At 36.7% G+C, this 16815-nt stretch overlaps 1 protein-coding gene and 1 long non-coding RNA gene across 3 annotated transcripts in view; one reads left to right on the top strand and one right to left on the bottom strand.

Moving 5' to 3' along the window:
• The window catches only part of esr2a (estrogen receptor 2a), a 49422-nt gene extending 38477 nt beyond the window's left edge, over positions 1-10945 (bottom strand). The window contains exon 1 of one of the 2 annotated variants that reach the window (XM_057823197.1): positions 10773-10945. The gene's annotated coding sequence lies outside the window, so the exon portion shown is untranslated. The remainder of the gene's footprint in view (positions 1-10772) is intronic. The other variant, XM_057823196.1, reaches the window with a different exon arrangement.
• Positions 10946-13485: 2540 nt separating this feature from the next.
• Positions 13486-16188, top strand: LOC130907354 (uncharacterized). The gene is made up of 3 exons (XR_009061451.1): positions 13486-13584; positions 15449-15810; positions 16119-16188. It is a non-coding gene; the product is annotated as an uncharacterized LOC130907354 (long non-coding RNA).
• The last annotated feature ends 627 nt before the right edge of the window (positions 16189-16815 follow it).

The raw sequence follows: 16815 nt of genomic DNA, 5'->3' as shown, positions 1-16815 counted from the left end.
CTCCTATTACAATTCAATACCGTTACTGTTATGAGTTGTAGTTTTCACCTATAACACTTTTGCAATAGTAATCTATTACAATTAGGGTTGCACTATTAAACAAATTTAATTGTGATCATGATTTTACCTGCCATGAATAAATTACCTTGATCGTGAACAGTATTTAGATTTAAAATTATACATTGTGAACAAGTATCCAGCCAATCCCCAGTGTGTGGATGTGTGGGTAAACTTCATTATGCTGCCTAAATAACAAGGGAGCCAATCATGTTAAGAGAAGAAATTACTGCAAATTAGGAACATCTTGGTGGGGCGATGGAGGCAACAACATTTCTTGTCTCGATGCTTCAGATACAGGGCAAAGGGTTTAAAACAGGTTAATAGCATAAGCCGACCTCAGTAATGTTTAAATTTGTGGGCTTATTTTATTTTATTTTATTTATTAATATATTCTAAAATTATAATCGGTTGCTAAATTTGCACCCAAAAACTGTTTCCATAGTTTGTTGAAAAACTGCAATAAAATACAGACATTTTCACAAACATGATGAATTATTTGTTATTAATAATCATTGGCAGTTTTGATCAAATTTAACAGGATGAGCATTTTGGCTCATATCATGCAACCCTGACAAACCAGATAAATCCATTTACTACCACATGCAATCTTGGCAAAGTTAATGTTGTTAAAAGGTCAAAAATCATTGCGCCACCCATTGGGTCACATTAGCTCTTAAAAATCCTCAAATGCTGGATGTAATTTGCATATTTTACTTGCTGCATCTACTGAAGTCGTCAGCCAGAACAGGAAATATGATTAATAATGTACTTTAGACATTCACCTGTTCGATCAATAGGCAACACAGACTAGATCCCAGGAAAGTAAAGGACATGTTCGTTTGCTTTTACAACATCTGATACAGCATACCCAGCAGAGTTAATCATTCCTGGGTGGCAGCTGTCTCGTCTTCACTCCGAGTTGGAGAACGTTCTTTTCTCCATTTTGGCATCACGTTCATTTATTGTTATCTTATTTCTACACGAGTCGAGGTTAACCATGTACTAAGGAGTGATCTATCTTTCCGAGCTTCACAATGAGTTGCCAACATCATTTGGTAAAATGCTCCAATCTATTATACATTGACATTGGAATTAAACTTCAGAACACTCTAAGATCACAGTGACCCTGAAAAGTAATCAGTAATTACTTGTAAGGAACACTCATTCAAAGTTGTAAAAAGTAATGGTCAAAATGTGATTTTTTTTTTAATTAACCTATGACCTTTTTGAATTATTTCAAATGGTTATTTTACAGATAACAGCACTGATGTGCACTTTTGCACATGTACTTTTTTTACCTTTGACCTTCCTCTGCAAAAGTGACTCTGAACATCTTCGATATCTGTATTAATGGTTAAGGCCAACATTTAAAGGGCCAATCAATTAAAGAACAAGCTGAGCCCCGCAGTTCACCAAAACTAGTTTTTTAAGGCTCATAGCACCTATTCAATCAACTCAATTAAATGTGTATTTTTTCAGTGGTCTCTGCGTGAGCATGAGTGGTCCTGGAATATTGAAATTATAAACAGGACTGAACCTTCATATACTAATGTTAGCATACTGAACAACACTGTTCAGAAAAAAAGAAGACAAAAAAAATGTTGAATAAATAAATAACTGAAAAAGCACAGTTTGCAGGCACCCATCAAATTCTATTATCTAGGTACAGTGGTACCTCTGCTTATAAAATTAATTGGTTCTGGAAGTCGTTTCGTCACCTGAAAATTCTGTTAGTAGATGTGTTTTAAGATGTGTGTATGTAGAGACATGTGTAAGTAGAGGTACCACTGTACAGGTAGTTCCCGGTTTACGAACGAGTTCCGTTCCTGCGCTGGCAATGTAACCCGGGTTTCCGCGTAAGTCGGAATCAACCCCTTTAAATATCTCAAAACACCCTCTAAATTAAAAAAAAAAAAAAAAAAAAAAACCTAAAACAATTGTCTGTGATAAAAGAAAAAAATCAACTAATCTACGAGTGTAGACAAAATGAACTTAATACAACTAAAAAAAAAAAAAAACTATCCAAAAACATGTAATATACGTCATTGTATAGTCCTCGCCAAGACATTAGAGCTAAGTCCTAGCTAGACAGTGAGCTAAGCTCCGAAATGAAGATGTCGGAAGTGTGGTTTGCTGACTTTATAGAGCTGCTCATGACATCAATACTTGCAGAATGAAACTAAAATAAAATGAAATTAAATCAGTCTCAATAACAGCAATTCAAATTTGCGTTTACAAGTTACGGCTGATACAGCAATAACAAACGATTAGCATGCATCAGTCAGCGTCCGCACATCATCAGAAGCAATCACAAAAACTTTCCCCAAGTATTCAACCACAATTGAAAACGCACAATAAACAGTACAAAAGGTGTTATACACAGCCGTCGCCTCTGGATGCTTCACAAGCAACAAATGTGCGCGCAGGCTGTCACCTCTGTCACTCGGCCGCTCTGTGTGTGCGTGTGTGGGGTCAGCGGTCGCGTCTGTACATGTGATCGCTTCCTGTTATAAGCTTCCTGCACCAAATAAAAGCATGCATCACAAAACAAAAGTCAACATTTAAAAAATAAAAAATAACGACGAGACTCAGGCGTCGTAAAGTTGAAATCGCGTAGGTCGGGTCCGTTGTAACCTGGGGACTACCTGTAATTTTTTTTTCAATCCATTTCTTTTTTCATTTCTATATTAACTTCTTTGTTCTGTACTGGTGTTATTCACCTACATTTTTGACATGTTTAGTGGATACACGCAAACACCGTGATATCTATTATAGGTCACATGAAAGTAGAAGTACAGTCGAAAAAGCGCTAACAAGCAGGGAAAACAACATACTTTTTCATTGCTTTTTCAATGATGACTTGATGAATCATTTGCTCAAAACTGCACTGATCCCACTTTAATGCCTATAAATAAGGACTAACATGGATGTCTTTAAACGCTAATCCGTATTTTAACTCCAAGATAAATTAATTTAGCACAACAAATACATTATAATGACACATGTGTTTAGAACGTTTTCACAGTAAGATTTCAAGATTATATTGCAGAAACACCTTATTAACTGAGATGAATACATTTTGAAATATGAAAATGTAAACATTTGCTAATGAAACTGGTTATTTCCATAGGGTCCATCGGTAATTTATGTGAGAGATTGTGCTTGTGCTTATGTCGACATAAAGTAAGTAAATATCAGTTAATACAACAGAGACATAATGATACTGGATGCCCCCTTCCTTTACTGCTACTGTGATCAGTGGCGTCGCATTATGGACATTTTTTTTAAACAAACAAACATCAAATTCTGATTGCTATACAAGCACCGATAAATAGTGTTTAACAGATGACTTGTGAAGGACATAAACATTAAGCAATTGACTGGGTGAATTGCAACCTACATGTACATTTACATTACAGCATTCTGAGTTGTTTTGAAAATGTCTGTACAAAAACAGTTTTGTCGCCTCGTGCTGAACGTACCCTTAAAAATGGTCATTGGACATGATCACTTGTTCACTCATATAAAATTATCCAGTGATGACAAATGAGCGAGCTACAACATATTAACATTGGATTTTACCTTTACCTCAGTTAAATAAGAGTTTATGAAGGTTCATGAAACACCGCAAAGTTAGATTTTTAAGGGTGTACACTCTGTTGATGTTTAATGAATTTGCCAGACAGCTCACTAGTTTAACCAATCTCGCTCGTATTGCACTGGATCTTAGAAGTAATTGAAGTAAATTAAGAACTACTATTTACACTTTGATTGACTATACTGCGCACAAACAATAATAGGGGTGTGACAAAATATCAAAATGGTGATATATCGTGATACTTTGTATCTCAAAAGGTTATCGATATGCTCCTGCCAAGAATCCAGTTATCGTTTTAAAAAGGTGTCAATGTCTAAAAAATAATAATAAAAAGGAACCAACAAGTTGCTACCAAAATCTTCCACCATAATAGTGTCTCAGTTAACTCTAAGGCTGCATTGACGGTGCACGACACCCAATCCATTTAAACTGGGAATGTTCATTTTTTCGAAACCAGAGGAGTCACAGTCATTCTGTCCGATTTTCAGGGCATTTACAGGTCACTTGCAGTTCATTTATAGGGCATTTACCGGTCATTTTGAGTTTGAGTCACTGCCTAGTCATTTGGGTGATTCCCAGGTCACTTCCTGTTCTGTAACTCAAAATAAACAGGAAATGGCCCATAAAATACCCCAAAATCAACAGGAAGTACCGTAATTTCCCGAATATAACGCACACTTTTTTCCCCCCAAAATCAACTTGTAAAATCATGGTGTGCGTTATAAACGGGTACATGGATGGAGACAGAAATATATATATATATATATAAACCGATTTTTTTTTTTATTGACACGGCCACGTTGTGTTGAAGAAACGTATGCGGCGATCCGTTGCCGACTATTACGGTACGTGACGTCACCATTTTGTTTCGGTAATACTTCACTCTGATTGGCCGAATGATTTCGTCTGTGTTAAATTCTGCTTTTTTCACTCTTCAAAAAGCACATAATTTAGTTTCTTGAACTCATTTGAGTCAACGTTTATAGCAGCTCCGCAACTCGGACCATAACAAACGTAACAACACAGACTTCCCGTGTGTGTCCGTCAACTATATCTGTCCCTTGGGACACTCAAACCCAAATAACAATAGTTCATATTTTTACTGTCGTGTCGACAGCGATGAGCTCTCTCGGATTTCCGACTTATGTTCTCACTTTCATTTTACCGTATCACTCCATGGAAGAAACATTTATTCATCATTTATTCATGAAACGAGCAAGTTATACAGCAGCCTTTAAAAGAAAAGTCACATCCGTTTTGTTTTCTCCTAGATTCTGTTAAGTTGGAGAAGTTGTCAAATCATATTATTACTAGAGATGCACGATAATATCGGTCACCGATAATTATCGGCCGATAACAGCAATTATGACGTCACACAGATAATCCAGATAAAACGAAATTCAACCGATAATGCAATCCGATAATTATATACTTGATTTAGCCTCCAAATGTGCACAATCAACAGTTTTGTCCAATTCTGCTAGTTTTAAGGAGGTGTTTTTGCAGTGTAGTAATGTGATATATGTTAGGAATAGCTTACTTTTAAAGGCATTTGTGTGCAACTTGGGTGTTTACGCTCTAAGTAATTGTTGCCAAAAGATTACCATTACACAACGTCATTGCCATTGTTTAGTTGTTGGAATTTACTACTTGTTCACATTTGATGTGGAAAAAAATAGCACTAAATTACATTTTTGCACAGTAACATTTGATCTTTGTATACTTAAAAATTTTACACACATATTTGAATAGAATTATCGGAGTGACATTATCGGTTATCGGGTGGAAGGGGCAGGAAATGATCGGTTATCGATATCGGTTGAAAAATGTATTATCGTGCATCACTAATTATTACCGTAAATATTGTCAGTTTATGGTAATGTTATGCTTGTGCTGTGTTTCACCAGTCATTAAAATGACATTTCTGTATCTGTACACCAGCTCTGTTTTCTTGTATTCTTCTATGTATTGGTGCTAAAATTAGGGTGCGCGTTATAAACGGGTACAATAATTTTCCCTAGATTTTACAAGTAAATTTGGGGTGCGCATTATACACGGGTGCGCCTTGTATTCGGGAAATTACTGTAACTGAAAATCAACAGGTAAATGACTTTAAATGCATGCTTTTAATACAAAATTATCTCATTGCCTGGCATTGGCTGCCACTGACGGCTATAGACGTCCAATCCGTTTGAAGTGGGAGGAATGTTCATTCGCTGCCATCCCTCCCACTTCAAACGGATTGGACGTCTACTAGTGATAAACTCATTCCAATTCACAGCAGAAGCTTGTTTTTACTGTTCATTAGTTGTTTGTAGAATATCCTAGAATGATTTTCTGACCAATATATTGATAATCGTTGTATCGCCATATCGTCACATCATCATTATCGTAAGCTTTATACCGCAAATCGTATCGTATCGTGAGGTACCAAGAGGTTCCCACTTCTAAACAATAAGTATACAAAAATGAAACTACCATGTCCCATTAAGTTTTCAATAAAGTTAAGTCTGTTTCTAACAAAATGACTAGTAAATCAGATGAGTCATGCTAGCAGAACAACAAAATGAGAAAATACAATAGCGGATGGGACTGTGCTTCTTAAATTGGCATTGGAGGGGTAAATGCTGATGTGGAGGAATTACCCGCCTTCATTGGAAGCTTTGACCTTGACTTTAAAGCTGTCTCCCTTCTTGTCATACATGCATTGTGTGTCTATGTGTAAACGTGCCTGTTTAAGTGAGACTTTTATGTTTGTTATAAGCGGACAATGGAAAATATTGAATTCCTAAAGTGGCGAGTAAAATGTAAAGTTTCCTCGATCACTGCACACCATGCATAGTGCTCAATACACACTCATATCCAAACAATGCTCATGCAAAAGGGTTTGTATTACATTTGCAACACGATAAACCAAGCTTCAACACCTGTATGCTACATTAATTACATTTGCAAATATTTTGCATACGCTCACACTCCCACCATGTGCACAAAAGGTCAGAGCCAAATAAAACAAAGTAATGAATGACACACTTTTCCCAGCCATTAAAGACACTTCCATGCTTTGAACAGAAAAGCTCAAGGCCATTGCCATTTCCCATCCATTCCTCCCCCTTAAGGGAAAAAAAACCCTCCCGCTCTCTTAATATTGCGGATATGGAACGGCTGTGGATCATGAAGCTGCACCTTCTTCAGTTAAGGAGTGTGTGTTAGACCATGCCAGTGGGAGTCAATAGTGAGAATTTTAATAAAGAGAAAAACTGCCCTTTTGAGAACTTAGAGAAAGTAAAGTAAAAGCATGACTTTGATTCACTGCACTATTTTCTACAAGGGCATAGGTTTGGTCTCAGTATTGGTAGGGAAGATATAACAGCATAACCTGCATGTACACTTTTTGCTGGGGACGGGACATTAATAAGACCAACCAGATTGGGTGAACGGGGGTCAGTGCTATTTCTCACCAATATGAACCTAATTAATTGATAGGCTAAATCAGGGGTCGGCAGCATGCGGCTCTTTAGCGCTGCCCTAGTGGCTCCCAGGAGCGTTTCAAAAATGTTTGAAAATGGAAAAACATGAGGGAGGGAAATATATTTTTTGTTTTAACATGGTTTTTATAGGAGGACAACATGACACACACAATCTTAACATATTCCAATGCTGTAACAATGTGTACAATAATTATTACATTTCAACCTTTCTGTCAACGAAGAGTTGTGTCGTGGTCTGCGACGCACGTTTCTATCAGCAGGGCAGCTGTTGTAAACAATATATGATGGACATAGATTCCAAAGAGGAAAAGAAAAAAACTGAGGAGAACAGAGGATTCAGCGTTTCTTGGGCAGAATCAATTGCATTCATTGCCAATGCGGAAGGATGTTTGCTCTGTAGCGAGAACTTGTCAGATCACAACAGGAGTAATGTGGAAAGACGTTCGCAGGGAAGGCATACTACTTTTGCTGCCGAGTGCCCAGTAAGTGCGACTGCATTACTTGTGGACAAAATAAGAGGAGTGCAAAAACAGATTTAAAAAGTGGATTGCATCTCCAAACTCCACTACTGCTGCAAGTTTTGTAGCAACACCGGAAAAATAAAGCGTGGGAAACCATTCATAGATGGTGACTGGTAAATGAAGGAGTCATTCATCAACACATCAGAACACCTATTTGAAGATTTCAAAAGCAAAATCGAGATAATACAGAAAATCAGTGAAGAAAGGGCCATAAAAATGGCAGGCAACTTCACCAATCAGCAAATCAAGGATATTAATTCAGCGGCAGCATACTCTGTGATGAGTCGAGTGATGTGATCGATATTGAACAACCATCGCTTCTATGCAGGTACGTGAACTCCGATTATATACTTTACCTTTTCAAAAGGGTGCTGTTTTATTTTTTCATAAATGCAGGCTGCGTTTAGTTGCACTATATTTGTTCTATTTTGTTGTTGTTTATTTCGAATTTTCAAAATACAAATGACATCAAAATTTGGATTTCTTTATTGCATTTCTTTAATCTTATCAAAGCAATTAAACATAATTCATTAATATTGTAATGAAGTTAAACTTGCGCCAGTATCGGACAACAACAAGTAGTAACGTAGTGCGTCATTCTCTAAAAAATGCACTGCAAGGAAAATAAACATTTAATCATGAAGGCTCATTATGTATTTAAAGCCAACTTAGTCATTTTGATAGTAGGCTAATATATCTAACATCGAAACATACAACATTGGTTGCCTTCATTATAATGCTTATATGATGCTTATATTTTTTTTTGTGGCTCCAGACATATTTGTTTTTTCTTATTTTGGCCTAACATGGCTCTTTCAACATTTTGGGTTGCCGACCCCTGGGCTAAATGATTAATGCAAAATAAATCTGTATTGACTTATACTTACCTATACTTAACTTATCCACTGCAAATTTATAAAGTCTTAATCTGATAATATTTGTTAAATCTAGTCAAACAATTTTCTTCGTCTTGTTTTAAGTGCCAAAGGCTAGTTAACAGATGAATGCGTCAGATTCTTCCACTTACTTTAAGTAAATATTTCTATTTGTTCGTATTGAGCCTATACTGTACATCTAAAAGTTGGTCATTTTTCACCTAAATCAAGAAAAATTTGCTTTCAAATAATGTTTTGAACTATATCTATTCTTGAATTAATAACATTTCTGACAAACAGGTTTTTTTTAAAGATTAAATACATAAACCTTTTGCTTAAAATAAGTCTGTTAGGCTTATTATCAGCCAGCTGTTTTTCTTACTGTATTTCAAGAAATCTAACTGAGTAAAATTGAATTGAGGCACTGTAGCAGTAGCAAAATTAGTGGTGTGTTCCCTACTTCCACAACATTGACGTCTTTTTACATTTCTTACAGTGGCTGCTGCTGAAAAAAACTTCTTATATCCCTCGTCTTCCAAGGGGGCAGAGGAGGTGGCATGTTGTATTTGTGTCGGGCTGTGAATACGTGTGTGTGTGTGTGGGGGGGGGGGGGGGGGGGCAAAACAGCTAATCAAACATGCGTCTGAGGGGGAAAAAATGGACTGGCACATTCAGCGAGTGAAAAGGGGTTAATGTAAGTCTGAACATAATGAAAGTAATGTAATTCAAATAATAATGGTAGGGTCAATCCTATCCTTACAACATATAGGAAGACAATCTAAATGACCTATACATAAGGTTGCTTAAAATTTGGTGGGGACAATTTGAGCATCCTGAAAAGTTGGTAGGGTTATGTCCCTACCGTTGCTTGCAAACCTACGCCCTTGATTTGCTATCATTCCGAACATGTATTTAAAAGGAGGATGCAATTAGGAATTGTATGCCGTGCAATAAAAATCATCAAATCATGCCTTTTTTCCCCCATTGAGAACAAAAAACATTTACATTGTAGTCTGACTGCAGTTCACTTCCTAGGAAATGTATACTTGAAATGTCTTGTGTTAAATACTCAGCAGTAAATATGCAATTGTTAAAAAATAAACTTGGTCAAAAGTTACTTATCGCAGCTAATGAATAAACAGTGTGTGCTAACTGAACAAACATTAAAAAAAAAATCTTGTCACGTCACGGTTTGTTCAAAGTGCAAAAACCATATAGTCTGAACTGTAAGGTTCGCAAGTGTCCTAGTCATAATAGAAACCAGTGGAATACTTCATAGTGATAACTAAGACACTTTTTGATTACAAGCGATTAACGTGATAATATTTTGAGGTCTGGTTATTGGAAATAAATGCTTTAAAATTGATGGCATTAATGAAATACAGTATATACTCTGCACGTGGCTAACTCTAGAAAGGGTGATAATCATTAATTAAGCAAATGAAAGCTTAGGAAATGAAGACATAATATGAACATTTGTATCAGATTTGAGTCCCGAATAAGATGCATCTTTTTAATCTTGCCAAACAGTTAGAATTAATGACACAATATTTGCAAGCCATAACATTGCACACATTTGCCACAGATCTGCATAAAACAAACCATTAGGAGAGTAAGTGCATTGTCTTCAACACATTCATAGACCAGTCAATCACTTAAATAAATAAACCATTAAGACAACTAACAAAAGAACAATTAGTTTAAACGTAGCACCACTAAATGTCCATCTATGAGAACAAAAAATATATATTTTTTTTATCTCTCTTGTGTGCTTGAGTAATAGCAGACTGTTGTTTACACACAGTGATAAGTGCTTGTTGAAATTTATCCAGGATGACCCCACACTCCTCCCCAAATGTTTTTACAGATACAAAATTGTTATTACGCTCAAGGATAAACGTGTCCAGAAAAAGAACGTTTAAAATTCTAATAAAGCAGCGCACACCTAGTACTCACTGAGCTCTGCTCAGAGTACGGTAAACGCACCATGAATTATTATTACTATGAAATCTGAAGGAGACTCAGATCACACTGGTGATCTCTTGCAGGAATATTGACGTTCAAGTGTAATCTGATTAAACTCGCAGTTTCGCCGGGCCTTCCACTTGTTGCTTGAGCAGAAAATGTTTGATCCTGCCGGACTTTAGCCGAACCTTCCTCCCTGCGTGGTGTCCATGTAATCATGAACAATAATGTACATTGAAAATAATAAAACAACAACACTCACCTTAGAGCAAAGTTGTCGCGGCTCTGTGTGGCCAAGACAAGTCACTCCGCAATGTGTCGACTCACTGAAGTGTCAGTGTCAGTGGACTGAGCTCGCCGAAAAATTGCTTTAAAAACGACCAACTGATTCCAGCTCCGAACCAGGGGGGAGTCGGACCAAGTGGAACCTTGTCAAATAAACGATTGTAGTTTACCCCGTATCCGGTTATTCCCTTCAAAATAAAACGGTTGCTTTTGTTTTGTCTAGTGGCTAGAAAGGCAAATAGTCGTCAATTTTTCCTTATCAATGTAAGATAAGATATGACAAATTACTGTAGAACCTCTTTTCTAAAATGTAGGGTCATTGTTGGGTGCTCTATTGCCAGTGAAGGTGTCATAGAATACCAGGTTAGATCCGTTCTTGTTTGGGATATGGATTTTAGGCCGATCCGTCTGCGTGGGCGTGCCCCCCCCCCTACACACACACACACACACTCACGCGCTGCATAAAACCCAGAGGTGGGCAGTAACGCCTTAGTAACTTACATGTACTGCCTTACATTTACTTGAGTAACTTATTGAGAAAAATGTACTTCTAAGCAAGGGCGTAGGTTTGCATAGGGACGGTAGGGACATAACACTACCAAATTTTCAGGATGCTCAAATTATCCCCACACACTTTTAAGCGACCTTATTTGCATTATATAATGACTTAAGTTATATAGGTACTGCATTGGCCCGAATATGAGACGGCCCTGATTATAAGACGACCCCCTCTTTTTCATGACTCACGTTTGAAAATAAGACTCTGAACATCAAATTAATTTTTACACAGAAAATAATTACAGTACATCCCAAACAAATGATTATAAGAATATATTTGAGAGAAAAAGCATGTTATTTTCTTAATATCTGAACATTTAAATATGTAAACTAAAGTGCAATCACATTCGTAAATGAATGGCTTCTGGTTTTTGAAATGTAGATAAACCAATCTATTGTGATAAAACAACAAAATTGCAATAACTGCAATAACCATCAAAGTGAAGTCTAACTGTAACTGTAGTCTTGAAACAAATCTGAATAAGAAAAACATTGCAATAAAATAACGCAAACTGGTTAAACTAAAAAGAGTAGCTGAGATCTGTAATGACAGAACATCGCTTCAATGATATCTGGCGCCATCTAGCGTCGTGAATGGGTATAATGTCTAGACCGCTAATATAAGACGACCCCCTCTTTTTCAGTGTTATTTCAATGCAAAAAAACACCGTCTTATATTCGGGCCAATACGTTCATTTTGATTATCTTCCCATATAAAATTACCCTACCTTTATTTAGTGAGTTATTATCATTATGTTCAGCTTACATTTTCCCCTTTTGACATGCTGAATGTGACGGTCCATTTTTTCCCTCAAATGCACATTTGATTGGCTGATGACTTGACCCCTCAACCCTCCCACACACACATGCGCACACCCAAACAGCCCCGACAGAATTACATGTCCATGACATGCCTCCTTCTCCACCCCCTTCGAAGAGGAGGGACGTTAGAAGTGTATTTTCGGCCAGTAGCAGCAGCAACCACTGTGAGTAATGTAAAAAGACATCAATTTTGTGGAGGTGGGGAACACACCACCAATTTGGCTACTGAAAATCCAACTTGCATCAGAGTTAGCATAACATTAAACTGTGTGAATTTGCTAACCTGCAAAACTCGAGTAGGAAGCTGCTTAGAGAGGTGTCCTCCTTTATGTTTTTTACTGTTCACTTTAATTAAGCTGTGAGAAATGACGTGAACCGAGGTTTACCCCCTTCTCCCCAATTTTCACTTTTATTTTATTTATGTGGTCTTAAAGCAGCACAAAGGGGCTTTCATTTTTTGAGAGTTTGGCTGTGCTTGTGGACAAAAGCAGTACTGTTTTACCTGAAGGAAGGCTCCATTTTTAATTATTTTTGTCATTCCCATACAAAAAAGTTTTTTTTTCAGGTATGTTTATTTATTTAGACAAACAATGTTGAGTGGTCTTAAGGCAAATGTCTATTTTTTGCATTCCGGGATAGTTAAGCGATTATTAAGTTTTTAAGTTTTTTAAGTATTAAGTTTATATTTTTGTTTATACTGTTAATATAAGTTATGCTCAAATATTGCACTTTAAATGTGCTAATAAAACAACCGTTTTAATCAAACGGTGTATCACCTTAACCAATACACATGAAAGCTAGTATAAGTCAATACAATTTTATTTTGCATTGATCATTTAGCCTATCAATTAATTAAAGTTTATATTCTTGAGACATGTAGACCTGACCCCGGTTCACCCAATCTGTTTTTTCTTATTAAGGTCCCGTCCCCAGCAAAAACTTTACATACAGGTTATGCTGTTATATCATCCCCACCAATGTTGCGACCAAACCTAAGCCCATGCTTCTAAATATATTTTTTCATATTTTTTCCGGGCTGAAAAAATGCTACTCTTACGCCGCTACTTTGAGCTATAGAAGAGTTGTTACATTTTTCCTCTTCATTATACATTTTAGATTTTTTTTCTAGCGATGCGATTGCCAAGAGTAGAACTACTAATTTCACCAAAAAGACGTCGCAACAATAATCACATCACTCCATTACACCAATCAGACGCAAGCTTGCCGTTCTATGATCACGCCAGCCTGTTCAATCACATGGCGTCTTCAAAGCACCGTAACAAATAAAGTATTTGACATAGAGCGCTGCCCTCAACATGAATCGAGAGGTATAAAACTCTCTCCCAGTTTTTATTTGGCACCGATTCACCACGGAAAACCAGAGATATGATCCTTTTAATTACATAATAGTAAGTATTAGGGACCACAGTATTCACTATTCAAACTAGGAACTATTTTCTCCACTAGAGGGCAGGGCATTCATGCTCTTAGAACGAATAATGCTTCATTACTTGTTTTTTCTCTCTCTCTTGCCGGAATTTAATGACGCCCCCCCCCCCCCCCCCCCCTTTGGCTTAATGTGGTTATGTAATTGGTTATTGTACAGTATCATTATAACAACAGTTCATATACATAAGTTTGTGCTGAGAGGAAAAAATATCACTTTTTTAAAAAGAAATCAAACAAAAATAAGCAGTTACTCAAAATGTTACTCATTACTTGAGTATTCTTTTCACTTGACACTTTTTTACTTGTACTTGAGTACATTTTTTGGATGACTACTTTTACTCGAGTAATATTATAATAATAATATAATAATATTTTGAAGTAACGCTACTGATATGTAAGTAAGATTTTTGGCTACTCTACCCACCTCTGATAAAACCACGTTGTATGTCAGGGAGTGGGGGGAAATATCAAAAACTGACATTCTACAAGGTTTCCTTCATTGATTTCAATACTGTATATTGTTTAAGTTTTTCGCCCCTGTGCTAATGGAGAGGGACTGTTTAATTCACTAGCTCACTTTCCTGCCACTTTCATACTCCACCCCCCACCCCCCACCCTTAAAATTAACGTCTGGTGATGAGTTTGAGCTCAGCCTTCCAGTGCAAAGTTTGCATACCGTTTCTCCATAATCCATCTACATACCGAAAATATGTTACGTTTACTGAACAATCTGACTTGTTAAAAGTTTTGAATAATGAATTTGAGTGTGAATGTTTGTTTGCCCACATGTGCCCTGTGATTGGCCTCTTGCACAATAACAGCCGGGATAGGCTCCAACTCACCCATGACCCTAATGAGGACAAGCAATAGAAAAATGGACTTGCGGATATTTACATAATAATGAAAATAACACTTACCTACAAGGTGCCGTGTGTTGCCATAAACATGTAAACCGGTACAGGTGTGCCAGCTTTCTCTTACATTGCGAATAGATACATGTTAGGCTTTTAGGCTAAATAGTTCATAACTTTGAACAGGACCAGTCCAGCGTGAGCAGGAAAACAATGGGAGAATACATGAAAACTGGGGTCATGGAAATAATTTCAAAAATATTTTTGTATTGGAACTTTTACAAACAACATGAAATTGGATTTATTTCCAGTGATTTTAAATCTAAAAAAATGTACCAAAATACATGTTGAGCAAGCCTTCTTACAGCAAGGCCTCAAAACATGAAGCGGAGTACAGTTTTGTGATTATTCTTTGCTGCTTTTCATTGACTGTAGGCATATACTTTAAATGTTTTTACTGTCTAGAAATGGAGTTATAAAACAGTTTTTTTTTTTTTTTTTTACCAATACCAAAGTTTTGCGTCAAAAAATAAAATAAATAAAATTAAAACGTTTTTTGACAGTGCTTAATTGAAGTTTTTTTTTAGCTATGTCAAATTTGAGGAAGTTCATAATGGTAAACTATGAGAAAATGACCAAAGCAGCCTTTTAGAAGCTAGACGCAACCATTCCCCCCCCCCAAAAAAAAAGACCTCTGAACCTCATTTAGAAAACTGATGTTGAATCGGCGCTACCATCTTGCTGCCTAGACTACTGCATTTTGCATTTGATCTTTGTAATATAGTGAAAAACAGAAAATGAGGGGCTTATTATAAGTAGTTTTCTCAATACTGTGTAACGTGTTTGCTTACAAAAGAGCACTAAAAATCAGCGTTAAAATGACAACCCTGAGGTCAAGATTTCATAGAAGAGAGTTTATTCATAAACATTTATTCCCTAAATACAATTGATAAAATACACACTTCACCTTCAGGGGGCATCATATCTCATTTTGACACGGTGCGAGAAGCATCTGGGGTCAAACTTGGACTAAAGAAGAACAAGACAATAAAAAATATTTCAGGCAAGTTTCCAAGTTACTTCCACTTTACTCCCACATTTCTGCTCGCGACTTCCGTTTTACACTTTCTCCATCCATGACAACAGTGGAGCTGGGGTAACATTACTCATCAAAATCCCTCAACAAAAAAAAAACAATTTGGAAATACCGCATCAAACTGCCATCATCACGACATGGGAGGACAACATGTTCATGAAGGCAGATGTGGAACCAAGCCCGTGCCACCACATAGACCGGGTGTTTATGTAGCCATGTTGCTGCTGGCGTTATGCAAGGTATGTTCTTCCTATCCCTGCATTTTCATGTGTCCGCTGCTCAAAAAAATACTAAAGCTAAAATCTTGCACAGGAAACTTTGATATTGTTTTTACGATGATGATTGTATTTATGATGATTTTTAATATTATTCATTACAACTACTGTACTGCTGTGGCTGCAACACATGCTATCTGCTGCTAGCCTGTTGCTAATCAGTACGTGTAGCATGGCAAAATTGTGTAAACGCATAAATGCAAGTTTTACAGGTTTTTTTGTTTGTTTGTTTGTTGGTTGGTTGGTTGGTTGGTTGGTTGGTTGGTTTACAGGTGGAAAACACTGTGAGGCAAGAGAAGACAAATTGATGTGCCTCACAACAACACTTTCTGTATGTCGATGGACATATATCGAGACAAAGTGCGTTGTACTTTGATGATGGAAAAGTTCTTATGCTCCACCTTCATTAATATTTTTCTAATAATTTTATGAATTGTGACCTGTTTTGCACATGCACCAATCATTTTTAAATAAAACAAGAAATGGAGTCATGTTGTCCAAATGTTTTATTACGGTCAATATCTGCAGTAAAAAAGAATGACATACTCTTTTCGCTTATACAGTATGTACATACCTTGTAGTATTTCCTTGTCACAACAAAATCTGTGTCAGCTTTTCTGCATTCGGCAAATGTGCAAGTTCTCCTACTTGAAAAGATTAGAGAGGCCTGTAATTGTCAACATGCGTAAACCTCAACCATGAGAGACAGAATGTGGGAAAAAAACAGAAAATCACATTGTTTGATTTTTAAATAATTTATTTGCAAATCATGGCAGAAAATAAGTATTTGGTCAATACCAAAAGTTCATCTCAATACTTTGTTATGTACCCTTCGTTGGCAATAACGGAGGCCAAATGTTTTCTGTAACTCTTCACAAGATTTTCACACACTGTTGTTGGTGTTTTGGCCCATTCCTCCATGCAGATCTCCTCTAGAGAAGTGATGTTATGGGGCTGTCGTTGGGCAAC

Source organism: Corythoichthys intestinalis, chromosome 19 (assembly GCF_030265065.1).
Source record: "Corythoichthys intestinalis isolate RoL2023-P3 chromosome 19, ASM3026506v1, whole genome shotgun sequence".
Taxonomy (NCBI): Eukaryota; Metazoa; Chordata; class Actinopteri; order Syngnathiformes; family Syngnathidae; genus Corythoichthys; species Corythoichthys intestinalis.
This window is presented reverse-complemented; position numbering and strand designations above follow the sequence as displayed.